This window comes from Geotrypetes seraphini, chromosome 11 (assembly GCF_902459505.1).
Source record: "Geotrypetes seraphini chromosome 11, aGeoSer1.1, whole genome shotgun sequence".
In the NCBI taxonomy this organism is placed as follows: domain Eukaryota; kingdom Metazoa; phylum Chordata; class Amphibia; order Gymnophiona; family Dermophiidae; genus Geotrypetes; species Geotrypetes seraphini.
In genome coordinates this window covers 67,686,623-67,714,405 of record NC_047094.1, presented here as the reverse complement: position 1 = coordinate 67,714,405, position 27,783 = coordinate 67,686,623, and the positions used below count along the sequence as shown (strand labels likewise).

The window sequence follows — 27,783 nt, the reverse complement described above, 5'->3', positions numbered from 1 at the left end:
GGGCTCATGCAAGTCAAATTTCAAACGAGCAATTCAGGATGGTTAAAGGGTGAAGCAATCTCTTTGGCAGGAAGTTTGAGTAAATGACTGCAATGCCACCTCCTGCTTTGGATGAACAAGAGATGGTGATGACTTCATACCCTTCAGATAACTGATTAGAAGGGACTCCTCACCTGGTTTTAGATAGGTTTCAGTAATGCAACAGAGGTCACAACCAGAGGTTCTAATTATCTCATTTTAAAAATGTTTACTTACGCAAGGTCCTACAGTTTAATAGTAATATTTTTATGGAGAGGGGCTTTATTGGGGGAGCTGAAGCAGCAGTGAGGAGCTGAACTAAGAGGTGGGGAGGGCTGAATAGCCATTGTTTGGGAGAAACTGGAATATGCAATCCCCATATAACAAGGAGAAGTTGTGAAGTCAAATCTGACAGGGAATTAGTAGCATAGCATGAAGGTGAGAGGTAGCTTAGTAAAAGACTTACCAGGAGGGTTCCTTCACAAAGAAGCATGGTTATGTCCGCATCAGTGGTAGGAAGGCTAGGGTTAAGTCTGAATAAGTAAGCAGGGCTGGCCCCACAATCAAGCAAAGATCGGGGGACAGATATAAGGTGTCTTTGAAGGAGATATAAGGTGTCTTTGAAGCACACACTGGCATTGGTCATAGGAAAGAATCCGGAGAGACAGCAGGCAGTCTCTAGGGCTTAATGGGGGGGGGGGGGAGGGCAGAGAAATCTAGCAGGTAACTGGTGTTGGTTATGTGAAGGAATCAGGAGGAACAAAGGATAACATACATCAAGAAGTAATGAGTTCCAAAGCACAGGGGCCAAAATGTAGGCAGCTCTGCTGCGGGTAGAGTAAAGTCTTGTTTTTAAATGTGGAGGAACATAGAAACACGATGGCAGATAAATGCCAAATAGCAAATGGACAATAAAAGTATTGCCAAGGAATTTAAATATGTGCTAGGCTGGTATAAAAAGCTGTTTGTGCTAAAATTTATATTTTGAATCTAATTCTACAATAAAATAGGAAGCCAATGTGGATTAAAGAGCAGGAGAGTCACATGGTCAGAACATCCTGTTTTAACTGTTATATTTTGCAAATGTGGAAAACTTTGCAAATAGAAAGAAGGGACAGCTAGTGAGCTATTATAACAGTCAATTTAAAATAAAGGCAGACTAACTCTTTTGGAACTACCTACCTGGGAACATTTTACTGGGGTGAGGGGGTGGGGAAGAGGTGCTTTCTTTTGCACCTGCTGTATTTGTGGATACATTTACCAGTGGAAATATATTTGAAAACTGTTACATTATATTGCAATGCATTTCTTATATACTGTATCATTCAATATAGTAAACAATTCACGCTGGTTTTTACTAAACTGCAGTATAGCTTCTTACCACGGACCAGCAAGGTAAACGCTCCGACAATCATAGGAATTGAATGAGTATCGAAGCATTTACTTTGCCGGCTCGTGGTAAGAAGTTCTACAGTGATTTAGTAAAAGAAGTCTTCAGTCTTTACCAGTGGAAATCAGTTATAGAGATTTTTTTTTTTAACGCTTCGCTTTCCTAGCCCAAGAGTAGTAAAATAAACCTTTGGGTATCAGGCAGCAAAGAGTGTTCTATCTGATGAACTTTAAATTGGTAAAAAAAAAAAATTGGAAGATTTTGGGAAATCGTTGAAAACATCTGTTCCAAACATTTATGACAGCAAACATTTTACTTTTTTTTATTTACCAAATCCGAACTGTGAAATAAATTGCCTACTGATCCAAAATGCAAGTACTGTACCTTTGTATTAGTAAGCGATTTATTCCACAATTGGGGTTTGGTGTAGGATCACATGCTTTTGTGCTGTGGATAATTTCCTCATTTGAAGACTGGTTGTGACTTTTTTCTTCAATCATTTTAAATTTAATTAGAAATCATTTTAATTAATCTGTGTCATGTGGGTCATAGGTGTAACATAGGACGTGCAGCGCTTAGTGCACGCTAATTTCTTTAGCACAGGGATCTCAAAGTCCCTCCTTGAGGGCCGCAATCCAGTTGGGTTTTCAGGATTTCCCCAATGAATATGCATTGAAAGCAGTGCATGCACATAGATCTCATACATGTTCATTGGGGAAATCCTGAAAACCCGACTGGATTACGGCCCTCAAGGAGGGACTTTGAGACCCCTGCTTTAGCACATGCTAAGCATTAGTAAAAGGGCCTCTATGGCAGCGTTTCCCAAGTCAGTCAGGTTTTCAAGGTATCCACAATGAATGTGTATGAAAGAGATTTGCATATAATGGTGGCAGTGTATGCAAATCAATCACATTCATTGATATCATAATAATAATAATAATAATAAAGCACAGTTACTTACCGTAACAGGTGTTATCCAGGGACAGCAGGCAGATATTCTTAACGTATGGGTGACGTCACCGACGGAGCCCCGGTACGGACCTTTTTAACTAGAAAGTTCTAGTTGGCCGCACCGCGCATGCGCTGGTGCCTTCCCGCCCGACGGAGGAGTGCGTGGTCTCCAGTTAAGATAAGCCAGCTAAGAAGCCAACCCGGGGAGGTGGGTGGGTCGTAAGAATATCTGCCTGCTGTCCCTGGATAACACCTGTTACGGTAAGTAACTGTGCTTTATCCCAGGACAAGCAGGCAGCATATTCTTAACGTATGGGTGACCTCCAAGCTAACAGAGAGGGAGGGGGGATGGTTGGCCATTAGGAAAATAAATTTTGTAACACAGATTGGCCGAAGTGTCCATCCCGCCTGGAGAAGGCATCCAGGCAGTAGTGAGTAGTGAATGTGTGAACTGAAGACCAAGTGGCCGCCTTGCAGATTTCCTCAATAGGCGTAGAGCGGAGGAAAGCCACAGAAGCAGCCATAGCTCGGACCCTGTGGGCCGTGACAGCTCCTTCCAGCGACAGGCCAGCTCGAGCATAACAGAACGCAATACAGGCAGCAAGCCAATTGGACAGCGTCCGTTTAGATACAGGGTGACCCAGACGGTTAGGATCGAAGGTCAGAAAGAGTTGAGGAGAGGAGCGGTGAGCCCTGGTACGGTCAAGGTAGTACGCCAGGGCACGCTTACAATCCAGCGTGTGAAGAGCCTGTTCCCCAGGATGAGAATGGGGTTTAGGGAAGAAGACAGGCAGTACGATGGACTGGTTGAGGTGAAAGGCTGAAACCACCTTAGGAAGGAATTTAGGATGGGTACGCAGAACCACCTTGTCATGGTGAAAAACAGTGAACGGTGGATCGGCGACCAGTGCATGTAGCTCACTAACCCTCCTGGCAGAGGTGATGGCAATGAGGAAAAGCACCTTCCATGTGAGAAGTTTGAGCGAGGTAGTAGCAAGAGGCTCAAAAGGAGGTTTCATGAGGGCTGACAAAACCACATTGAGGTCCCAGACGACGGGGGGAGGCTGAAGAGGTGGTTTGATATTGAAGAGGCCTCTCATGAACCGGGAAACCAGAGGATGAGCCGTGAGGGGTTTTCCAAGAATAGGCTCATGAAACGCAGTGATGGCACAGAGGTGCACTCTGATTGAGGTCGACTTGAGGCCAGCGTCGGAGAGAGAGAGCAAATAGTCCAGTACAGTTTCCACCGCCAGGGAGGTGGGATTGTGATGATGAAGGAGACACCAAGCGGAGAACCGGGTCCACTTCTGATGGTAACATTGGAGTGTGGAGGGTTTCCTGGAGGCATCCAAAATGCGACGGACCGGCTGAGACAGGTTTGCTGGAGAGGTCAGCCCGAGAGAAACCAAGCTGTCAGGTGGAGGGAAGACAGATTGGGATGTAGCAGAGACTGATGTTGCTGCGTAAGCAGAGAAGGAAATACAGGAAGAGGAATGGGCTCCCTGGCGCTGAGTTGAAGCAGGAGGGAGAACCAGTGTTGTCTGGGCCACCGAGGAGCGATGAGAATCATGGTGGCCCTGTCCTTGCGGAGCTTGAACAGGGTCCGCAACATCAGAGGAAGTGGAGGGAAGGCATAGAGGAACCGATCCGTCCAGTCGAGTAGGAAAGCATCCGGGGCCAGACGATGTGGAGAGAAGAGTCTGGAGCAGAACTGGGGCAGCTGATGGTTGTGAGGAGCTGCAAAGAGGTCCACCTGTGGAGTGCCCCATCGAGCAAAGATGGAGTGGAGAGTGGGAGGATCCAGGGTCCACTCGTGAGGTTGAAGGATGCGGCTGAGCCGGTCGGCCAGGGAGTTCTGTTCGCCCTGGATATAGACGGCTTTGAGATACAGATTGTGGGCTGTGGCCCAGGTCCAAATTCGGAGGGCCTCCTGACAAAGGAGACGAGATCCGGTGCCTCCTTGCTTGTTGATGTAGTACATGGCGACTTGGTTGTCCGTGCATAGGAGAAGAACTTGAGGATAGAGAAGGTGCTGGAAGGCCTTGAGAGCATAAAACATGGCTCTGAGTTCCAGGAAATTGATGTGATGTTGACGCTCCTGAGGGGTCCAGAGTCCCTGGGTGCGTAGATCCCCCATGTGAGCTCCCCATGCATAGGGGGAGGCATCTGTGGTGATGATCATGGAATGAGGGGGCGGATGAAGAAGGAGGCCCCTGGAAAGATTTGAGGAGTTCAACCACCATTGAAGAGATTGCTGAAGAGATGATGTTACAGAGATGGGATGAGAAAGAGGATCCCTGGTCTGTGACCATTGGTTGGCGAGGGTCCATTGTGGTATTCTCAGATGGAGTCGCGCCAGAGGAACCACATGGACTGTCGAGGCCATGTGACCCAGAAGAATCATCATCTTGCGAGCAGGGATGGATGGTTGGAGGAGTACCTGTCGACAGAGGTGAAGCAGTGTCCGGTGCCGGTCGGCAGGAAGGAACGCTCTCATGGAGTTGGTATCGAGAAGAGCTCCGATGAACTGAAGGCGCTGCGTGGGAAGCAGATGCGACTTGGGATAATTGATCTCGAACCCCAGGAGATGGAGGAAAGAGATGGTGTGGTGAGTGGATTGCAGCACAAGTGGAGCGGTTGTTGCTTTCACCAACCAATCGTCCAAGTAGGGGAACACTTGTAGATTGTGGGACCTGAGAAAGGCCGCTACCACAATCAGGCATTTGGTGAACACCCTGGGCGATGATGCGAGACCAAAGGGCAGCACCTTGTATTGATAGTGGTGATTCTGAACCTGGAATCGGAGGTAGCGACGTGAAGCCTGATGGATTGGAATGTGGGTGTAGGCCTCCTTGAGGTCCAGGGAACATAGCCAGTCGTGTTGAGAGAGAAGAGGATAAAGTGTGGCAAGGGAGAGCATTCTGAACTTCTCCTTGACCAAACACTTGTTGAGGTTCCTGAGGTCGAGGATAGGACGAAGATCTCCCGTTTTCTTGGGTACCAGGAAGTAGCGGGAGTAAAAACCTTGACCCCTCTGGTCTTGCGGAACTTCTTCGATGGCATTGAGGAGGAGAAGGGATTGGACCTCCCGAAGGAGGAGAGGAATTTGGGAGGAGTGAGAAGCAGACTCTACGGGAGGATGATCTATGGGTAGAGTTTGGAACCTTAGTGAGTATCCGTGACGGATGATGTTGAGAACCCACAGGTCTGACGTGATGGCCTCCCAGCGGTGGAGGAAGATGGTGAGGCGGCCTCCGATAGGCTGAGGAAGAGGCATGGAAGGTTGGAGACTGGCTATGCCCTGGAGAAACGAGTCAAAAGGGCTGAGGGTTTTTAGTCGAAGGGAGAGGCTTGGTCGCCTGGTGGGACTGAGAACGAGCCTGCGTGTGTTGTTGTTGTTGGTGGCGAGGCCGGCGGGATTGTTGCTGAGGAGGATTCAGCGGCCTGGCAGAGAATCGACGTTGATAAGAGGACTGAGGCCTGTATGGTCGTGCCGGTGGAGTCTTCTTCTTCGGCTTAATGAGGGTGTCCCATCTGGTCTCATGAGCCGAAAGTTTTTGTGTTGTGGTATCAAGAGATTCCCCAAAAAGTTCATCACCAAGGCAGGGCGCGTTGGCGAGACGGTCCTGGTGGTTCACATCAAGGTCAGACACCCTCAACCAGGCTAGGCGTCGCATGGCTACAGCTAGTGCAGAGGCTCGTGAAGTAAGCTCGAAGGAGTCGTAAATCGAGCGCACCATAAATTTTCTGAGCTGAAGGAGGCTGGAAATCTGCTGTTGGAAAAGTGGGATTTTACGCTCGGGTACATACTTTTCCAAAGCAGAAAGTTGTTGGACCAGGTGTTTCATATAAAATGAAAAATGAAACGAGTAATTGTTGGCTCTGTTAGCCAGCATGGCATTCTGGTACAGGCGCTTTCCAAATTTGTCCATAGTTTTTCCCTCTCTGCCAGGAGGGGTGGAGGCATACACACTAGATCCCTGAGATTTCTTTAGAGTGGACTCTACGAGGAGGCTCTCATGGGGCAATTGGGTTTTATCAAATCCCGGGATCGGGATGACCCGGTATAAACTGTCCAGTTTTTTAGGGGCACCTGGGACAGTCAGTGGGGTTTCCAAATTTTTATAAAATGTTTCCCGTAGGATATCATGTACGGGGAGTTTAAGAAATTCCTTGGGAGGTTAGTCGAAGTCCAAGGCTTCTAAAAATGCCTGGGACTTCTTGGAGTCGGACTCAAGTGGGATGGAGAGAGCCGCAGACATCTCCCGAAGGAATTTCGTGAAGGAGGATTGCTCGGGCTTGGAAGTGGTTTCAGCCATAGAGGGTTCCTCATCGGTAGAAGAGGCATCCTCTTCGGTACCGAGTGGGGATTGCTCCCACAGGTCTGGGTCCCTGACAGCCGGTTCAGTATGGCGTGTTTTAGAAAGGGACTTGCCAGATCGCATGGATACGGTGCCGGGGGATGAAGACCGGCGTCGATCCCTGTCCCTGGAGGAATGGTGCCCATCCCGGTCCCGAGATGACCGGCGTCGATCTGGGGCCTGGGTCGGGTCCTCTGCCGAGCAAGTCTGAAGCACAGGCTGAGCAGATAAGACCGGCATGGATGTGTTCAGCGGTACCGAAGGGGTGGATACCGGTGGGGCGGTACCAGGCTCGGTCTGGACTGGTACCGGAAGGAGCGGTGCCAGTATGGTTGGAAGGAGCTGTTGGAGTTGCTTCTGTAGCTGCTCCTGAAGTTTGTCCTGGAGGATGGCCGAGATCCGGTCCTCCAATGGGGGCACCGGTACCGCTTTAGATTTCTTCGGTACCATAGGTGCTGCTCGACGCTCCGGCGATGAGGAGGCCGATGACGAGGCACTCACCGTGATCGGAGCGGAGCGTTTACGGAATCGGCGGGACGTCGGAAGAACCGGTGTCACCGCTGTAACAGGAGGTCGCTCAAGGGAAGTGGAAGGCTTCTTAGCCGGCTTACCTGGCGCTATCGACCCCGAAGGAGGATCAGGCGGTGTCGATGTGGCCGGTGCCGATTTAGGCGGTGCCGTCGACGTCGGGGCCTGCTCCATGGTAGAACCGGCACCGAAAAGAATATTTTGCTGTATTTGCCGGTTCTTAAGTGTGCGTTTCTTGAGAGTTGCACAGCGGGTGCAGGTGTCAGCCCGATGCTCTGGACCCAAACACTGAAGGCACCAGTTGTGTGGGTCAGTCAGAGAGATCGGGCGTGCACACCGCTGGCACTTCTTGAAGCCCGGTTGCGGGGGCATGAAGGGAAACACGGCCTCCGCGAAATCAAACCCGGAGGCTTGTATGATTACAACAGGCCCCGCCGGGGCCGGCTGCAAAAAAGCAAAGAAAAGACACGAGTTTTTTTTTTTTTTTTTTTTTGAAAAGGAAGGTAAAGTCAAAAGACAAAATATAGAACAAAAAGGATCAAAAAATCGCGAGCGGGAAGGCAAAATAGAGTTTTCAACGGCCGTTGAAAGCACATGCGTCTTCTTCGCTCCGCGGAAACGAAGAAACTGGAGACCACGCACTCCTCCGTCGGGCGGGAAGGCACCAGCGCATGCGCGGTGCGGCCAACTAGAACTTTCTAGTTAAAAAGGTCCGTACCGGGGCTCCGTCGGTGACGTCACCCATACGTTAAGAATATGCTGCCTGCTTGTCCTGGGATAACTTTATTTTTCTATACCGCCATAGTCAGACGACTTCTAGGCGGTTTACATAGTAAGAAGGCTGGACATTCAGCGAATATTAAAGGTTTTAAAACAATACAAAACAAAACAATAGATCCACATACAATACGATATTATACAATACCGTGAGTCTGAATAACAATACTATACATTAAGTCTAAATACAATACTATACATTAAGTCTAAATACAATATCATGTAAACCTGACTGGCAAGGGGTACTCTCAACTTGGGACACACTGCTCTATGGTACTTAGAGGCATTACCATAGAGCAGGGTTTCTCAATCCAGTCCATGGGGAACACCAAGTCCCATTGGGTTTTCTGGATATCCACTATAAATGTGCATGATAGATTATCATGCATATTCATGGTGGATTTTCAGAAAACCTGATGGGACTTGGTGTGCCCCGAGGACTGGGTTGAAAAGCCCTGCCATAGAGTATATTAAAAATTATAGCACAAGATTTAAATATTACATGTGCTTGATATTCAATGGTATACCATATCAAATGCATATGCAAGCATAATAAATGTGCTGCTATATTTACCTGGACTGCAGTTTCCTCTGTATCTGAATTGCCCACATAATAAGTTATAGCAATCTAAATTGGGAAAGTATCAGTGCCTGTCCTCTCATGAAATAATTTTTCCATATTTTTGCGTGCTTGAGTATTACATTTGTTTTCTTTAATTTCACATCTTTTTAAATTGATATTTTATTAAATTTCAACTGCAGAAAACAATTTGTTGACATGTTAACTCTCAAATCACCACATTTTCAATTCTATTTATCTCCTCCTCACACCTCTCACTACTAGTCTTTTGCCTTTCTAAAAGGTACTTTCTCTTGTCTATCTTTTCCTTATACCCTTCTGTGCTCCCTTCTTTCTCAGACTTTGAGAAGGCTCTTATCCTATGGTCACATCCTTTTTTTCTATTCACCCTTTGACTTTCTGCTCATGCAGTCTCACCACACAATCTCCCACACTCCCCACCTTCACCATTCCTCCTCCTCCATCTATTTCCCAATCCTTAGTCCTCTCTTCCTGTTCACCTATTTCTAAATTCCAAGTTAGTTTTCCACCACCCTCATTCTCTATCCTTTCCTCCAGGTTTCCTCATATATATTACTTGAGCTCTCTTTTCCACTTCTCCCCCAACTGACCAATCCAATGGCTCCTTCCTTCCCCTCTCTGGCAGAAAGAGAACAGTTCAGCAGGGAATCTTAGGACTGAATGCGAACGCTGAATAATTATGCAGCAGCTTACATGAACCCTTGAGAAAGCTGATAATTGTGACAAAACAGGTCCCATCGGGCTGTGGTTGCCTGCAACATTTAAGATAAGTACCTTGAAGATATAGTTAATATCATTCATATGAATATGGTGTTAATGAAAATTTAATGGAGAAGATTTTAAGACAAATTACAATAAAACAATTAAAAATCACTACAAGTAAAAAATAAAAAAAAATAGGGAGGAGGAGGTTTTTCAGGATCAATGAATGAAATTGCGGAATCTTGTCAGACTTGGCTGAGGTTTATTCCCTGTCACCAAGCAGGTTTTTGAGATCCTTTTCCTCCCCCTATTTATACCCTATGCTTTGAAGTGTGGGACTTTTTTTCAGTCTGAAGTTTTCAAACAGCCCATTTAACACATAGACAAACATGATTTAATGAGACAATCAGCATGGGTTTGCTTGCCTCATCAATTTGCTTGACTTCTTTGAAGGTGTGAATGCACATGTGGATAAAGGTGAGCCGGTTGACATAGTGTATCTAGATTTTCAGAAAGCTTTTGACAAAGTTCCTCACGAGAGGCTCCTGAGAAACTTAAAGAGTCATGGGATAGGTGGCAAAGTTCAGTTGTGGATTAGGAAATGGTTATCGGATAGAAAACAGAGGATAGGGCTAAATGGTCATTGTTCTCAATGGAGGAGAGTAAACAGTGGAGTTCTGCAGGGATCTGTACTGGGACCGGTGCTATTTAACTTATTTATAAACGATCTGAAAATTGGGATGACGAGTTGGGTGATTAAATTTGCAGATGACACTAATCTGTTCAAAGTTGTTAAAACGCATGCGGATTGTGAAACATTGCAGGCAGACCTAAGGAAATTGGAAGACTGGGCATCCAAGTGACAGATTAAATTTAATGTGGACAAATGCAAAGTGATGCATACTGGGAAGAATAACCCAAATCAGTTACCAGATGCTAGGGCCCACTCAAGAAAGGGATCTGGGTGTCATTGTATACAATACGATGAAACCTTCTGCCCAATGTGTGGCGGCAGAAAAAAAGGAAACAAGATGCTAAGAATTATTTTAAAAGGGATGGTTAATAAGACTAAAGATATTATAATGCCTCTGTATTGCTCCATGGTGCAACCTCACCTGGAGTATTGCATTCAATTCTGTTCTCCTTATCTCAAAAAAGATATATCAGCACTAGAAAAGGTTCAAAGAACGACCAAGATGATAAAAGGGATGGAACTCCTCTTGTATGAGGAAAGACTAACAAGGTTAGGGCTCTCCAACTTGGAAAAAAGAAGGCTGAGGGGGACATATGATTGAGGTCTACAAAATCCTGAGTGGAGCAGAACAGGTACAAAGACTAGGGACACTCGATGAAACTGCAGAGAAATACTTTTAAAACCAAAAGGAGGAAATTTTCACTCAGAGAATAGTTAAGCTCTGGAATGCGTTGCCAGAGGTTGTGGTAAAAGTGGATAGCGTAGCTGGTTTTAAGACAAATTCCTGGAGGAAAAGTCTATAGTCTGTTATTAAGACATGGGGGAAACCTCTGCTTGCCCTGGATTGGTAGCATGGACTGTTGCTACTCTTTGGGTTTTGGCCAGGTACTAGTGACCTGGATTGCCCACCTTGAGAACAGGCTACTGGGCTTAATGGACCATTGGTCTGACCCAGTAAGGCTATTCTTATGTTCTTATCTTCTTATATATACATAAACATATACACATACAAATAATGAGGACAATTCTGCACAAGGATAGCCTGGTTTGATCATGATATCCTAGTTTGATCATGACTTATTTATTTGGATTTAGCTCACACTTTTCAGTAGTATCTCAAGTTGAGTTAAATTCAGGGACAGTAGGTATCTCGTTGTTCCCAGAGAGCTTATAATCTGTATGTGAGGCAAAGGAAGGTTAAGTGACTCCTCAGGATTTGAACCTGGCTTTCCTGGTTATTACTAGACTACTCCTCCATTCTGAGTTTAATTATTAAAATCTTGGGAATAGGGGGAAGAGAGGAGCTAGAGAAATACTTCCCAATGGTTTTGTGGCTGTGACTCCATGAATGCAGCCCACTAAGATTCTGTGAGCCTCTGAAGTGCAGAATAATGTTGTATTGGAGAACTTATCTAGGACATGACCCCAAAGACAGGTTTTGTGATCCCCATTTGGTGTCCTGACATAGAGACTTGACTGTTAATTGATAGAGGTTTACCTAGAGACAGAGAAATTCACCTTGAGCTAAATGCAAATACTACCCTTGCATTAGCCCCAACTCTTGACAGTTCTATTGCTAAAAAATGCACTTCAACATGGACCACAAGGTACACAGTAGATCTGCAGTCATGCTGCAGTACTGAATTAAAATTAAGTTCAGAGAAGCAAGTTTGTTGACCTCATTCAATTGGGAAGGGGGGGGGGGGAGAGGGATTGGGACTTGTATACTGTCTTTTTGTAGTTTTACAACCACACTCAAAGCGGTTTACATACAGGTACTTCAAAACATTTTCCCTATCTGTCCCGGTGGGCTCACATTCTGTCTAATGTACCTGGGGCAGTGGAGGATTAAGTGACTTGCCCAGGGTCACAGGTAGCATTGTGGGGTTTGAACCCACAACCTCAGGGTGCTGAGGCTGTAGCTCTAACCACTATGCCACACTCTGCTCCACGCAGAGGGAAATGTAAACTGTCACCAGGAGAAAGATTGGGGAGCTACGCCCCTTTGATTTCACATGCTGTGCTGGAAAATGACCTTAGTTATTTGAACTCTTCCTTCATCTCTCACAAAGCAGTAAGCTAGGACAGGGTCATATGGAGAGCGAAGAGCCTAGTGCCGTCATCTCCAGTCTGAGGTTACACAGAGATCGCTCACTGTTGTTGCAGATCATGGGATTTAGCCTTGCTGTGCTTGATTCAGGTGGCTGAGCAGCCACCTGACTGCAATGTAACTGTGAGGCACAGAAAGCAGGGTCATGGTCCTTATTTGTATGTCAGGCCTAATGGAACAGTATGACTGAGATAAAGTGATATATGCTGCAGAGAGTGACAGATCAGAAAGGTAAGTGTGGTCTTCAACATACCACCAAGCACAGGTGCTAACAGCAGCCCATTGAAAACTTCCATTCAGAAAAACAGGGCAGTGGGATCCTGTGACTTCTGTCCCAGATCTGACTCTCTCAAGTTGCTGTTTCTCCCTGGAAAAGTGTTTACTAGAACTATCAAATAGCTAGAATGTACCCTCCGACCGAGTGCGGGTAAGCAGTATTGTTTATTACATTTTATTTACTGCCTGCTCCTCAGGGATCCCTCAGCTGTTAGTAAACAGGGACTGAGGGCTATACCAGGGCAGCAGCCTCTAAGCAGAAAGATCTGGCCAGCAACAGCAGCTAAGACTCTATTTCTGATCATATGCTCCAGCTTGTGCAGTTCTTAGTAAATTCAGAATATTTAAGATTGGGGGGGGGGGGGGGTGAGTGAATCTTTGCAACACAGCAGAGGTTTAGTAACACATACTGAAGAACTGAGACTTGTAAAACTGAAGCAAAAGGATGTGGGTACATAAGGAAAGATTAGGTTCTTACCTTGGTAATTCTGTCTTGTAAATCCACACTCTATTCCTGAACAAGTGGGTAGTCAATTCTATCTTGCGCGATCTCCTGTAGGAAGCCTCATTAGCATATTTTGCTCCTCCTCTCTTACCCCTAGACTGCCCTCCAATGTCCAGTGTGTGATAAAGCAGACAGCTATTCCTGTAAAGGATAAAGAAGAGAAAAAGGTATGGGGAAAGTCCCCGAGAAACAAGTTTAATCTGCTCATATTAATAATAAACATAAGAACACCAATCAAACAGGTTTTATGGACATATTAAACAATAAAACCTGAAAACAAGGAGACAGCCTGCACCAACAGTTTGGGGGCACAGTGGTAAAAGATCCCCTGGAGCAAAGTGCACCATTTTTGCGGTTGTTAATATTGAAAAAGGTTAGTCAAAGAATCAGAAGTCCAATTTACTGGTACTTATTGAAGCAGACAAATCGGCGAATCAGCAACTCCCAGGGCAGGCTTCAGGAACAGAGTGTGGATGTACAAGAAAGAAGATTACCAAGGTAAGAACTTAATCTTTCCTTCTTGTGCAATCCCACACTGTTCCTGAACAAGTGGGATGTAACAGAGTAGTCCCTCAAATTTAGGGTGGGACTGATGAGCCTGCTGCCAGAACCAAAGATCTAAATTAGAGAATCCCATGGTAATCTGAAGAAACGGGGAAAAAAAAAGATTGGTAGCCTTTGGCACGATGAATATATTGAGTATCTGCCTGAGCCCAAGTTGGACTCTGGAATGGGCTCTATGGCTGCTAGATCCAGTTATCTCTGATGGGGAGTCCAGAAAAAAGCTCCAGAAGGGGATGATAAAACTCAAGCCTGTACCCATCTCACAGAATCCAGCACCCAGCGATCTGTGGTGATGTCCGCCCACTCCTCTGGGAATGCTGAGAACCTCCCTCCAATTCTTGGAGGATAGCCTGAGGGCCTGGTGTCATAAGTGCTTCTTTGAGGCAGAAGTAGAGCGTGCTCCTGAAGACTGTGGGTGCCTAGCTCCACCAAACCTCTTTGCCTGTTGCTTTGATAAGAACTCCAACCCGAGGAACCTCTGGAATATTGATGATAATCTTCTGGAGGAATGAAAACTGGGATGCCCAGGCACCTTAGAAGACTGAGGTCTGCTGTCCAGCAAGGACTTAGGTTTACAGTCCTGCGCACTAGCCATAAGGTCACCCAGACCTTTCCTGAACAATAACTGCCCCTTAAATGGCAGTTTACCAAGGGTCGCCTTGGAAGAATTACCAGGCACGTGGAGACAGAACAAGCAGAAAACTTGCTCACCACCCTAAACCTGTCATACAGGGAATCAGTCCACTATAGAAATCAAAATAAAAGATATTTATCCACAGTACTATCAGGATCGTGATGCAGCTTGGAGCGACAGGCTCTGGTGACAAAGGATGCGGCTACGGAATCAAAAAGCCTTTTGAGCACAAAATCGATTCTGTGGTTTTTGGCATCCTTCAACATCACACCACCTTCACTAGAAAGAAAAGTGCGCTTAGTAAGCTGCGCTACCAAGACAGCCACCTTAGGAGAAACAAAACACTGATTAAAGGTATCAGCCATCGGACAGAGATTAGAAGTAGCCTCGGTCACTCTCAGAGGACCTTCTGTCACCTCCCAGTGATCCATGAGCATTTTTGTGATGTCCGGATGGTCAGGAAAACAGGAAGACTGCAATTCTGTGCTACTTATAAGAGAGCACTGCACTGTTAAGGACCGAGTAGTCTCTAATTTCAGTTCCTGAAGGAATTCTGAAATGATCCCTATCAGTGTAGAATGTTTGAAAATTCCCCACACAGTGGGGTCTTCCCCAAGATCCAGAGCTTCCCCCAGGAGTTCTGTGACTGCAGCCACTGTGGAATTGCCTGTCAGAAAAATTAAAGGCATGAGAACATCATCCGGATCATCTGAGTCGTCTGCTGGCAGACTGTCCCTCGAATGTCCATGGCTCTGATGCTGAGGATCCGTGCCCTTGGGGAAAGGGACCCCCTGCGCTAACAGATTTCTGAGGTGGGGGGACCAAGGACTAACTTCCAAACCACCCAAAACCTGAATTTGGAGACCCTCCAAATTTATCTCACAGGCTGTCAGCTTGTTACTGACTGTGCCATGATGTGTGCTGGGAACTGCAAGATGATAAGCTGAAACAGTTTACAGGGATATGTTCTGCTTCAAGAAGTCTGGAACCTGGACTACCGGTATCTTCTGACTGCCTCTCAGGCCCAACGCATCCCTCCCAGAAACCTGCGCACGCTTAATAGATGAACACAGTTTGCCTCGCTCCTGGATACACAGCCACGCAGCCTGCACTCAAACTCACTAGCAGACAAACCTGGGGTGAACAATGGTCCCTGAGCCCCGTACTGAAATTTCAGTAGCTCCTACTGTCTCGCTTGTAGGAAGACAACTGGAAGTTGGAGGGCAGAGAGATTAAGAGAGGAGGAGCAAAAAGTTATGCTAATGAGGCTTCCTACAAGAGATCTCACGAGATGGGATTGACTACCTACTTGTTCAGGAATAGAGTGGGATTGTACAAGAATGGCAAATTGCAATAAGCTGCCAATGGCAAAGGTACATGGATATTTCTGTACCTGCTGAAGTGTAAGCTGGTTTTCAAAATGAAACCATTTGCACTGACTGATTAATTAATTGCTGGAATGTCAAAGCCAACTTCTGGCAACTATGTATTGACTTTCTCAAGAAGATTCTGTCTTCTATTTGGGTTTTTAACAGAGCATTTGTCCCAATTTATTTTATTGTTGGCCTTCTAAGCTCTCTTAATTTTTTAACTTTTCTTAGCATAATTGCTTACTAGGGATTCTGGCTGTCTCATAAGGTGGCCGAAACACGATTGCTTCAGTCTAGTCATGAGAGCTTCTATTGAGAATCCATCTATTCAATTTCCTGGTTTTCCATGATATTTTTAAACAGTCATTTCCAGCATCACAACTCAAATCATTTCCCTTTAAAACCTGTCTGAAATTTACTCATCATAGGTAAGTATTTTTCTCATTGCCCTCCCCCTCAACCTCAGGAATGTCTACTTTTAACATTTACTAGTGAAATGGGGGGGGGGGGGGAGTTAGGACTGGGGGGGAGTTAGGCTGGAAATCGCCTCTAATGAGTACTTAAATATAGACCTATTTAAGTACTCATTAGAAGCTATTTCCAGCCTCGCTATGCAGCTAGCCAGTCCTGTGTTACTCAGCTAGACCCTTTCAAAACTACCCTCCACAATGGGCAAGTATAAGGAGTGCACTGCTACAGAATAGCCAAATATATGGGTGCAACAGAGAAAGGAGTACTGGGGGCCACTGCTACAGAAAGGCTAAGTATATGGGCTGCAACATATAGCGGTATACTGGGTTCTATTCCTATAGAATGGGCAAGTATATGGGGTGCCACTGATGTAGATGGATGTACTAGATGCAGAAAAAGTATAACTATAATTGGCGTACCTGGTATAGGATTGGGAGAATACACTGGATGCAACGGGTGTGTATGTAACAGGATACTAGGTGCATTGGATGAAACAGGGATGGAATGAGATATATACCAGGTGTAACTGGTGAGCATGAGAGAGAATATGAGGTATAACAGATGCTGAACATATATAGTAGAATGTATCAGTGCATAAATTACCTGTCGCAAAATAGCTCACAGCATCCAGATGCTCTTGCCACTCAGCCTCTCCCATAAGGAGAGAGTCGTTTACATTAGAGCCAGATTAGCCAAGTCAGCTGCTCATTCCTAATATGTCAAGAGCTCAAAGACAACCCTCCCCCCCAAAATCCATCCCAGAAACAGAATCCAAGCAAACATTGTCAGAGTCCCGAGGATGCTGTCTGCTGCCAAACTGCTTCTGTGACAAAGGGCAAAGCATTCCAGCTGCTACAATTGACAGCACTTTCTCCATCCATGCCAGCAGCTAGAACATGCCATGCTCCCAGGCCCAGGTCTCTTCCAGCATCTACAATCTAGACTGCCCTCCGGCATCTACTGCACCAGCAGGAGTTAAACAGTGCACCAACTATCAGTTTCAGAACTGCCAGGGCTTCAGGTATACTTGCTGTACTTTAAGCCATTTATAGAGATCAAGGGACAAATACGAGGGAGAGCTAAAAAGTTCTCAGCCCCAATCAAGAAGGGAATGATGTGGGGCCATGAAACTTACAAGTTATTGTACATGTTCACCCCTAAATTTCACACACTTGGTACATCGTGTAACCCTTCCAAAAAGTTCTCTGATGTCTGGTCACCTCCGAAGCACTTGAAAATTGTTGCTCTTTCAAACTCTTTTTAAGGTTTGGAAACAGAAAATAGTCAGATGGAGCAAAATCCAGTGAGTAGGGTGGCTGGTCTATGCACTGAAATCTCAACTATATCAAAACATCCATCGTTTTGCCAGCCTTGTGAACAGGTGCATTGTCTTGACCCTCTCTTTTCTTTGTTTAGCGCCTCCTTTAAATCGGCACAGCAAGTTACAGTAGTATTCTGCATTAACTGTTTGGCTCTTTGGAAGATAGTCAGTCATTAAAACACTACATCTTCCTGATCCCAAAATACTGTGGCCATGACCTTTCCTGCTGACTTCTGGGTCTTGAATTTCTTTGGCCTTGGAGAACCTGAGTGCCACCATTGCATGGAGCGTTGTTTTGTCTCAGGATCCTAGTGGTATAACCATGTTTCATCAACAGTAACTGTCATTCCCAAAAGTTGGCACTAGATAACTGAAAATGCTCCAAAATCAACTTGGAAGTGTCCACGCAAATATTGTTTCTCGTCAGCATTCAAACATTTGGGCACCCATTTGGCTGACAGCTTTTGCGTACCCAGCTACTCATGGATTATACATCCAACAAAATCAGGTCATGGACATGGTCATCAATTTTAGAAGCTGACACTGATTGAGGCCTCCCAGACCTTGCTGCATCTTTGGTCTTGAAATCTCCATGCTGAAAGTTTGTACACCACTGTGGAGTATGATGGACAATTGTCACACAACATTTGCATCACACATTCATGGATTTCCTTTGAAGTTTTCTTCTGCAGGAATAGGAATTTCATGAAGGCTCGGAGTTCCACACTTGAAAAATTCCACACTTTTTGTTGATGTGGTTCAATCAATGATCTGAAACAATCATGATTCTGCAAATTGTCATTTTGCACAATAAAATAAACACTCTTTTCAGCTACAGCAGCAAAATAATGCTCAGACTTTAGGAAGTTGGTTGGGCTGAGAACTTTCTAGCACTCATGGTTACCCAGGAGGTACACATAAAGAGATTAAATAAAACAAAAACACAAGAAGATTCTTTTTTTTTTTTTTTTGTATTATTCTACCTTAATACATTTGACTCACTTTCAAAGGCAATGCTTTCTTCAATTCAGAAAAAAACCCCATTTATCCTTTCTTATTTTACTATTTCTATTTATTATCTTTTAAGTGGACTAACATAGCTACACATTATTTTATCCACATACAGAGAAAGCATTAATGTAGCAAAGAGAGACAGACAGAACCTCAGATCCTTAAAGGCTGGACTTCAGCAAGGACCATTAGGACATGTCCTGAACTCTAATCTCTTTTTTTTGCATTGCCTCTGTACACTTTATGCTATGCTCCCTCACTTCCCCTGTGCCCCTTCCCCAGTCGTGAGTGATAGGGAGAAAGGGGCCTGGGACGCTGTGAGGGAGAAGCAATGTGATGTGGCAGCTGACACCACCAGCACAGTGATATGAGGCTGGGTGCTGAGTGGCTGAGAATATATCCCAGTCCTGAACGCGTGGGCACAGCTCCACCCACCACCTGCAGCCTTGATTATCTCTGGACATGGCATGTAGCACAGCAGTGTTTACAAATGCCCTGGCCAAGGACAGTGTTGTGTCTGCTCTCAGGGGAGGAGAAACAGAAACACACAGACCTTCAGAGACTCTGCAGTGTTGTGCTTGTGACTTTCCTGGAAATGAATTCTTGGCAGGAAACAATCCAGGGCCAGGAAGGGGAGGGTATCAGAGGCAAGTATATGACAGACAAATACTGTAACCTACAGACATGGAAACATACAGATACATGTCCTGTAATTTAAGGATTAAGGGCTAGATTCACTAAGGCCATGATTGTAATCACACCCCCCCACCGACTGCACAGATCGCTCTCCAGTAATCCTGACGCATGTGCAGACCATCTCCTTTGCCTGTAGTTGGTCTGCGCATGCTCACCGCGCTTGAAACTTTCTTTTTTTTAAATCAAAAAGCTGGAAACGTTCGCAAGCCCGTGGATTTAACCCGTGGGTTGAAAGCGGAGCTGCACCACGGGTTAAAACCACGGAGTCAGGGCAGAGAGCAGGAGATCAGGACAGAGAACAGAGAAGCAGAATCGGGCAGAGAGCAGAGTTTTTGCTCAGGTGACAGGTCCTCACCAGTCGCTTGTTTTTGGATCGGCCAGCCCAGTTGGTGTGCCTTCTTTAGTTTAGTGAATCGCGTCCTTTCTACTTTGCATGCACGGATCGGATCAGAGGATGATCGGCCACGAGGTTAGTGAATTGGGTCGGAGGAAAATCAGGTCACAAAGTGGCGTGTCTAGCCCTAAGTCAACTTGGAAAAAAAACAAGGAACTAACAATATTTTGAGAGAGATCCAAAAAGGACTACATGAAATATTGAAGAGATTTCTAGTAAAGTGTAACTGTTCTAAATTAGATAAGTCAAAAGGTGTTTTTACTTATTTAAACCCCAAATGCTCAGAGATAGATGTGTAGCCCCGCCAAGAGACGTGGCTCCAATAGCGGGACCCACTACCCAATCATAGCAGCTGTAGGTAGAACAAAATGTCAAAAAAGTATATATTAGTTCAAAATAACAAACTTTCAAATATGCTTTTCTGAAGGTTCACTCATTGACTATCAAATTTATCAAACACCACCTCTTAGCTTTTGACAGAGGCTTAAAGGTCAAAAGCTAAGTGGTGTTTAATAAATTTGATAGTCAATGAGTAAACCTTTTATCAAGCATAGGATTAGCATAGACAGCTCAGCATTTAGCTCGCACTGCTCAGCAGCGCAGCTAGATAAAAGGAGGTTAAATGGACCTTCAATATCTGCACTTTATCATGGAAAATAACAGAAATTTAATATACTTCGCTAATAGCTAAACACGTACACTTTGGTGTAGTCATCTACCAATGGCGTTCCAAACACTCAAGCATTCAATTTGATAAATGGATTTTTATGGAATAAGGTTTACAGAAGCTTATCTATTTTAGTATAAATAATCTGTATTGTGCATACTTTGTTTGAATGAGTTAGGGTCATACTTTGTCAATTAGTATCTTTTATTGAATTGTGTTATTTCCTTTTATAAGACACTGTTATCTTAAAGTATTTTAAATACTTTGTAATTTATTGTGTAAACTGCCAAGAACTGATGGTGTGGCGGTATACAAAAATAAACTATTATTATTATTATTATTCTTGAGATAGTCAGGATAAAGTTTGCGATGCTGTTCAATGCCTTGCAACAAGGCCTCATGCTGTACTCATTGCAGTGTGAAGCCTTGTCACAAGGAACTGAACAGTATCACAAGCTGCCCCTCTGGAAACATTTACAAATTGTGCTAATCGCCCAGGACAGTGTCTCACAAACCTTCCGGCCGCCAGCACACTAAATCCAGTGCCTTGGCCGAAAGGCACCCGGAAGTGCACGGAGGCCCATCCGGCCACGACCTTCTTCGGTGAAGGGATCCGGGAGGTGCTGGGGGAGGAGAGATGCCGGCCAGGAGAGTCATCTGCGCCGGCTGACTACCTACAGGACGTGACTCTCACCGCGAAAAGCACGTCTTGTAGGCAGTCAGCTGGCGTTGGCGACTCTCCTCCTCGCCAGTGTGTCGCGGCACACCTGAAATCTCAGGAGGCACACAGTTTGCGATACACTGGCCCAGGAGCCAAATGAGTTTAGAAATTAAAAGCATGTATAAATAAATGAGTCTTCAAAAGCATTTGAAATGTAAAATAATTTATTTCTAAGCACAGTGACCTGAAAATGGAATTCCAAGGGGTTAGGGAGCTGCAGAAAAAGGCTTGCAATTTATTCCTAGCTGTTTGCATTCCTTCATTATGAGAATGCTAAGTACCCAAGATGGCGACTGGCTAGAAGTGCTGAGAGCATCGCTCTAGAGCCGCGCTTTTCTCTAAAATCTAACTTCTCCCTCCTCTCTGACATCCTAGCTCTCTAACATTCTTCTTCCCTCTGATCTTCATCTAACCCTTTCCCTGGAGTTCCTTTCTTATTACAATTCCTGTAAACGGTGCCGAGCTCCACAACCATGGAGATGGCGCGGTATAAAAACCTAAGGTTTAGTTTAGTTTACTTACAAGATGCTGAAACAGAGAGGTTGGAGCGCGGCTGCCGCCTTGCGGCACACCGGGGTGCCCATTCTCAGGAATATCAAAGAGCTCTTGAGATGGATGCAGGAGGTGTCGGTGGAGTCAGGAAGCAGCCTGTAGAGGACACAGGGAACAGGCGAGACCATGGTGGTTCCTCCCGGGCTAGAAACAACCCTTCGCCCTGAAGTAAGGGCCCCGCCCCCGCAGTCTCAGATTACCAGCTCTCCAAGGGGTCTGGATATCCTGAAGCTCGGGGTGTTTCACTCTCCAGAGGCGAGTAATAGTTCAGTGATGAGTCTGGAGCAGACATGGGCAACTCTAGTCCTGGAGGGCTGGAATCCATTCAGGTTTTCAGGATTTCCCCAATGAATATGCATTGAAAGCAGTGCATGCAAATAGATCTCGTGCATATTCACTGGGGAAATCCTGAAAACCCGATTGGATTCCAGCCCTCGAGGACCGGAGTTGCCCATGTCTGGTCTGGAGGTTGGAGCTCCAATTCAAAGGAGCCCAATTGAAAGGTCTGGGGCAATTCCAACTTTGGAGGATGGACTGGGCCAAGTGGGGCAACAACAGGAAAATCTACAGATTGGTGAACATTCTTACACTAGCAAATTCTTAATACCACTTGAAAAACCCTCGGTAAGCCTGGAGTCTTTAAGGGATCTTATGGCCGGTTTGGTGAAGACCATAAGTCCCAATCTTCAGCAAATTGAAGGTAAATTTGCTTGAACATTCTAAAGAGTTAAAAGACTTGAAAACTGAACTGTCTGCCTCTAATTCTTTGCTTCAGAAACACGAACAGGACATTACAACTTTTAAACAATTGCATGAGACTTTGATGAAGGATAATACCAATCTTAGAAGAAAATTGGAAATGCTTGAAAATAATTCAAGGTATAATAACTTGAGATTGATTAATCTCCCTAGGCTTACGTTGGTAACTCCTAGAGAAATGGTTAAGAGATACTTATTAGGAATTTCAGAGAAAACCTTACCTCCATTTTCATGTGTATATTATCTTCCTGTTAAAAATCAATCTCCAAAAAGCCCTTTAGATCAAGAGCTTATGAATGTATCAGAAATGTTGGAGATATCAGATAAAGAGGCAGCAGTGTCATCTACTTTGATTATATCTGTAGCTCTATCAATTGATAAAACATAGTTGTTGAAACTTTTCTTTAAAAAGAATTTATGGGTCTTAAAGTGCAAATGTTTCCTGATTGGTACGGGAGATGCAGAAGCGTCGCCGTGAATTTCTTTTGATGAAATCTGGGGTTACGGCATCCTTGTAAATGTATTGTTTGCTATCGTGCTGTTAAATATGTCTTTTTTGAGCCAAGTCAGTTGACAACTTTTTTGTGCTTTGAGAAAGAAAAAACTTGAGTCCTAGTAAAATGAAATATGCACCTTCGTACTGAGCTCTATAACCAGTATTAATCTTTAATATATTTTCTTCTTCCTCGCTAAATCTTAACATTCTGGATCTTATTGGAGGACTTGAGCATAATTAGCCAAAGTTTATTTTTCTTGTTCTTTATTGTTAAAGTGGATACTTTAATGAAATATGTAAATGCCTAACATTTGCTTTCTGTACAAGTTGTGCTTGGAAATTAAGTTTGAAAATTATTAAAGAAATAAAGAAAAAAAAAAGAGAATACTAAGTAAGTACTTTGAGAATGCCAAGTAAGTAAACATCGCATGATTTAAGGTGTCCGTTTCTCTTCTAGGTAACCTGGGACCAAGTTATATCAGGTTATATAAACCTGAGACAAACTAAAATCTTGATCTGAAGAACAAAGCCAGCCAAGTAATCATACAGTTTATAAGGAGTAATGTGGGCCCTAAAAATACAACCAGAAGCTGATTGGGAAGCAGCGTTCTGGAAGTTTTTGTAATAGAAACATGATGGCAGATAAATAATAATAATAATTTTATTCTTATAGACCGCCATACTGAAAAAGTTCTAGGCGGTTCACAACAAGGTGAGCTAATACATGGGATACAAATAAAATACAAATTAGAATAATGGACTTAAAAACAGATAAAGACAGAAAGCATTTACAATATAATGCAGAAAATGGCCAAATGGACCATCTATTCTGATTGTGATATAACCAACAAAGGTAAAGCTATACGTAATTGAGAGTTGGCCTAAGAACTTAAGAAAGGTCATGCTGAGTCCAACTAAGGTCTATCAAGCTGCATCCTGCCTTTGCTAGTGGTGCCACAAGTACCCTAAAGGTAGAAGTAAAGAGAGAGCGAGGTAGAGAGAGAGAGAGGAGTTACTGGGTTGTGGGCCTGAACAAATGCGGGATCCAGATGTGGGAGGGAGGGGAGAAAGGCAGCCACTGCTGATTTGTCTTGGGTAGGCCTGTGCCTACCCAGGCCCACCTGTAGCTACAACATTGCCCAGGACAAGTTCAGGGACGACTATTATAATTTAAACAAAACATGAAGGCTACACCCAAACTTAATCTACATTTCTGGAGGGATTTGAGACCTTGCAGTATAAAGAATCTCTGTTTTTCAAGGATAGCCTTCATCCTGGTTGCAATAGTTTCCAAGCACTTGTCATTAACATACTTAGAAAAGTCCTCTAGACTGTCCTTCAGGGGACAATAGATTTGTAGTTCTAACCTTTGTTAATAGATATATTTAGATATTTAAATAACATTAGGGATAACATTGCTTCCTTAGGGACACAGGGGAGATGTCCCCCAGTTCCAAGTGATTTGGAACAGACAGCTTTTTTTCATAAGAGCTGCTATACTTGATTAGACCAAAGGTCCATTTAGCCAAGTATCCAGCTTCTAACTTGCAGGATCCCAAAAAGTAGCAAGCTTTCATGGTATTTAATCTCCAGGCATAAGCAGTGTTTTTTCTAGGACTACTTTAATAACAATTTATGGATTGTCTCTAAGAATTTGTTTAAACCTTTTTTTTTTTTTTAAACCAGCTATACAAATTGGAGACGGGCATTTGCAGATATCTGTGCACCCTATGCACACATTAGTATGCCCTTTCCTTACAGTGTGCACTCTTTCCCAATGATGCAGGCAGGCAGGCGTCATCGGGAAAGTGCATACTCTTATCCACCAGCAGTGAGTTCCAGAATTTAACTACGGATTGAGTATAAAACTAATTTCTCTGATTCGTTTTAAATATACTACTCAGTATCTGTATTGGGTGATCCCTGTCTTTCTGCTTTTTCAAAGAGTAAAAAAGATATTCATGTCTACCAATTCCACTCCACTCAAGATTTTATAGACCTCTATCATATCTACCCTCAGAAGTGTCTTCTTCAAGTATGCCATATATACTCGAATATAAACCCCCCAAAGGGGGAGAAACTGATAACTTGAGTATAAATCTTGGGGGAGGGGGGTTTATATTCTGTCTTCTGTATCTCTATGTACTCCCCTCCCCCCAGATCACTCCTCTTCTCTTCCGCCTTCTCCCAACACTGACACCAGCATAGCAGCCAACATTTCCCGCCTCCAACCTCCTCAGCAACCAACATTTCTTTCCAACCCCTCCAACTCCGATGCTACTACCACAGCAACTAACATCCCCCCTCCTTGATCATCCGATAATCAGGTCTTCGCTTCCCGGCATTTGCTGAGGTCCTCCAACGCCAACACCAGCATAGCAGCCAACATTCCTCACCTCCAACCCCCTCGCAGCAACCCCCCCCTTGTCTCCGATGCCACAGCAAAAAAACATTTTCCTCCCCTTCCCCAAAATTCAGCTCTTCACTTACTGGTATTTGCTTTCCCGGCACATGCTGAAAATGTTATGCGCTAATTGGATTGGAGCGGAGTCTTGTGCATCTATGCATGCTCAAACGCTTGCCAGGTTTTGCCTTCTCTGAGAGTCTCGGAGAGGGTGGAAGCTGGCAGATGTGCAGATACTCAATACCCCTCTCCAATCCAGTCAGTGCATAACTTTTTCAGCATGTGCCAGGGAAGCAAATGCTGGTACGTAAAGAGCTGATTATAGAATGATTGGGGGGAGTTTAATATTGGTTGCAGTGGCATTGGAGTTTGGGGGGGGGGGGTTATAAAGAAATGTTGGTTGCTGCGAGGGGGTTGGCGGCAGGAAATGTTGGCTGCTGTGCTGGTGTCAGTGTCAGGAGACATCAGCAAATACCAGTAAGTGAAGAGCTGATTATCGAATGATCGGGGAGGGGCTAAGGAATATCTGAACAATGGGCTAATAGGGCAGAAGAGAGGAGCAGTGTAGGGGCCAGATGCACTAAAGTCAGCTATTGTCTATTATCGCTAAACCAGTTTTGACTGGTTTAGCGACCCGATGCAGAAAACAGCTCACCACATGGTTTTCTGAACGATTGCTATTTCTCCAATCCGACCATGCAAATAAGCTCATTAATATTGAAATGCAATGTAAACTAGCAGAGTGATTGATGCTCTAACATGGCTTCCAAAAAAAGCAACTGATCATGACCATAGTTTAATGTAACAAACAAAATTGGCAAATAGCTTTAAGCTACCTGTTGCAAATTCACACCTGTCTAACGATACTTAAGCATTAAAGAACTTAAATATTAAGGAACCTCAGTACGGGCTCAATCAACCCTTCATATCCTGAATTCAGCCCCGGGCTAGTGCCCATTAGGTGGCAAAAAAATTTTAATTTATTATTTTTATTGGCAAAAAAAATTTTGGTTTGCTTGTAACCATAGTTTAGTCATCTTTTTTTTAATTAAATTAAAGCAGCTTCCATTACTGCACAGAATCATACCAACTTACCACCACTGCCTCAAAAAATAAAACCCAGGAATAAATGGGTCACAGTAGGCTCAGGTATACTGTGACACAAAAACATCCACCATCACAATTATTACTCATATGGAATTCCTTTGTTGCATTAGAACATTGCAATGCTCAAGAAAAAAGAATTGAGGTGTAACAAGACCCAGTGAAGGTAACTCGAGATGAAACGCATACTCTAAGCACAAATAAAAAGGCCAAAACCAGAAAACTATTGCTGCTAGGGAATTCCATCATTAGAGGAATTAACCTTGGAACACTAGTCAAGGAGCCCAAAATAGTAAAATGCCTTCCAGGATCCTTGGCCACCACTAACTCTAATTAGGGAAGAAACCAAAAATTCTAACACTGATGTTATTATCCACCTGAGAACAAATGACCTGAGAACAAATGAACAAATGACCAACAACTCCCCACCTTTAGTGCAAAAAGCCTTTTAGGAGCAAGGAGAGGGTCTAAAACCGATTGTAGCTTTTTCAGAAGTATTGCCTACTTATGGAAAGGGAGAGGAAAGAGTACAAAATACAGAGAACTTCAATAGGTGGCTCAAAGTCTGGTGTCATCAAGAAGGCTTTAGGTACATAGGAGGATGGGGTAATACATGGTAAAAACAAGAAACTATATTGCAATGATGGGTTACATCGTACTATAGCAGGAAAAAGAATCCTTGCTGAGAAATTCAGGCAATATGCTTCTAGGCATTTAAACTAGAAGGTGGGGATGGCATATGTATGCAGGACAATTTTGGTGGCCACATCCAGCAAATGACAAGATGTGATGGTAGTAAAGGTGGCAATGTAAATGACAATCATAGCAAATCACTATTTAGCAATGAAACAGTTAGTGAAATGAATTTTTAAAAAACTACAGAAAAAATGAGATTACTGCTGAAAGATAGTTGGAAAGCAATGACCACAAACGCTCGCAAGCTCTGATGTTAGGAGCAGACTGATATTGTTGCTATCACAGAGACATGGTTCAGTGATTCCCATGGATGGGACGCAAACATACTGGACTATCATTTTTTTTTAGGAAGGATAGAGATGGGCAAAAAGGTGGAGGAGCAGTTTTCTATGTAAAGACCAATATCTAAACACCTGAAATGCAGGGAAAGGAAGTGATATGGATCTTCTATCTACGTGGGTGTTGTCTACAGACCTCCAGCTCAATCGTAGCACACTGATAAAGACCTAGTCGCAGATATACAAAAGTTGAGAAAGAAAGGGGGAGGTGCTATTGTTAGGTGACTCCAACCTGCCGGATGTAGACTGGAAAGTTCCATCAGCAGAGTCGGAAAGAAGTAGAGAAATCGTGGATGCCTTTCAAAGGGCTCTACTCAGACAACTGGTGACAGAACCCACAAGGGAAAAAGTGATACTTTAATCTGGTCCTCACAAATGGAGTGAGGGTCTCTAATGTCCGAGTGGGTGCCCACATAGGAAGTGGTGATAAAAACAATTTGGTTTGATGTAACAGCTAAAGTGGAAGGCGGCCACATAAATCTCAAAGACCTAAATTTCAAACATACGGACTTTAGAAAAATGGGGGAGTGCCTGAAGAAAGAGCTGATAGGATGGGAAGGCATAACAGAAGTGGAAAAACAGTGGTTCAAGCTGACAGGAGCAATAAAAAAGGCCACTAAACTTTATGTGAGAAACATAAACAAAAACAAGAAAAGGAAACCAATATGGTTC

The 27,783-nt window shown here is 44.3% G+C and overlaps 1 protein-coding gene across 2 annotated transcripts in view; it reads right to left on the bottom strand.

Moving 5' to 3' along the window:
* The window catches only part of LIPE (lipase E, hormone sensitive type), a 76,847-nt gene that overhangs the window by 42,929 nt on the left and 6,135 nt on the right, over nucleotides 1-27,783 (bottom strand). The window contains exon 2 of one of the 2 annotated variants that reach the window (XM_033962498.1): nucleotides 21,285-21,410. The exons of the other annotated variant lie outside the window; for it this stretch is intronic. The gene's annotated coding sequence lies outside the window, so the exon portion shown is untranslated. The remainder of the gene's footprint in view (nucleotides 1-21,284; nucleotides 21,411-27,783) is intronic. 2 annotated transcript variants of the gene reach the window in all.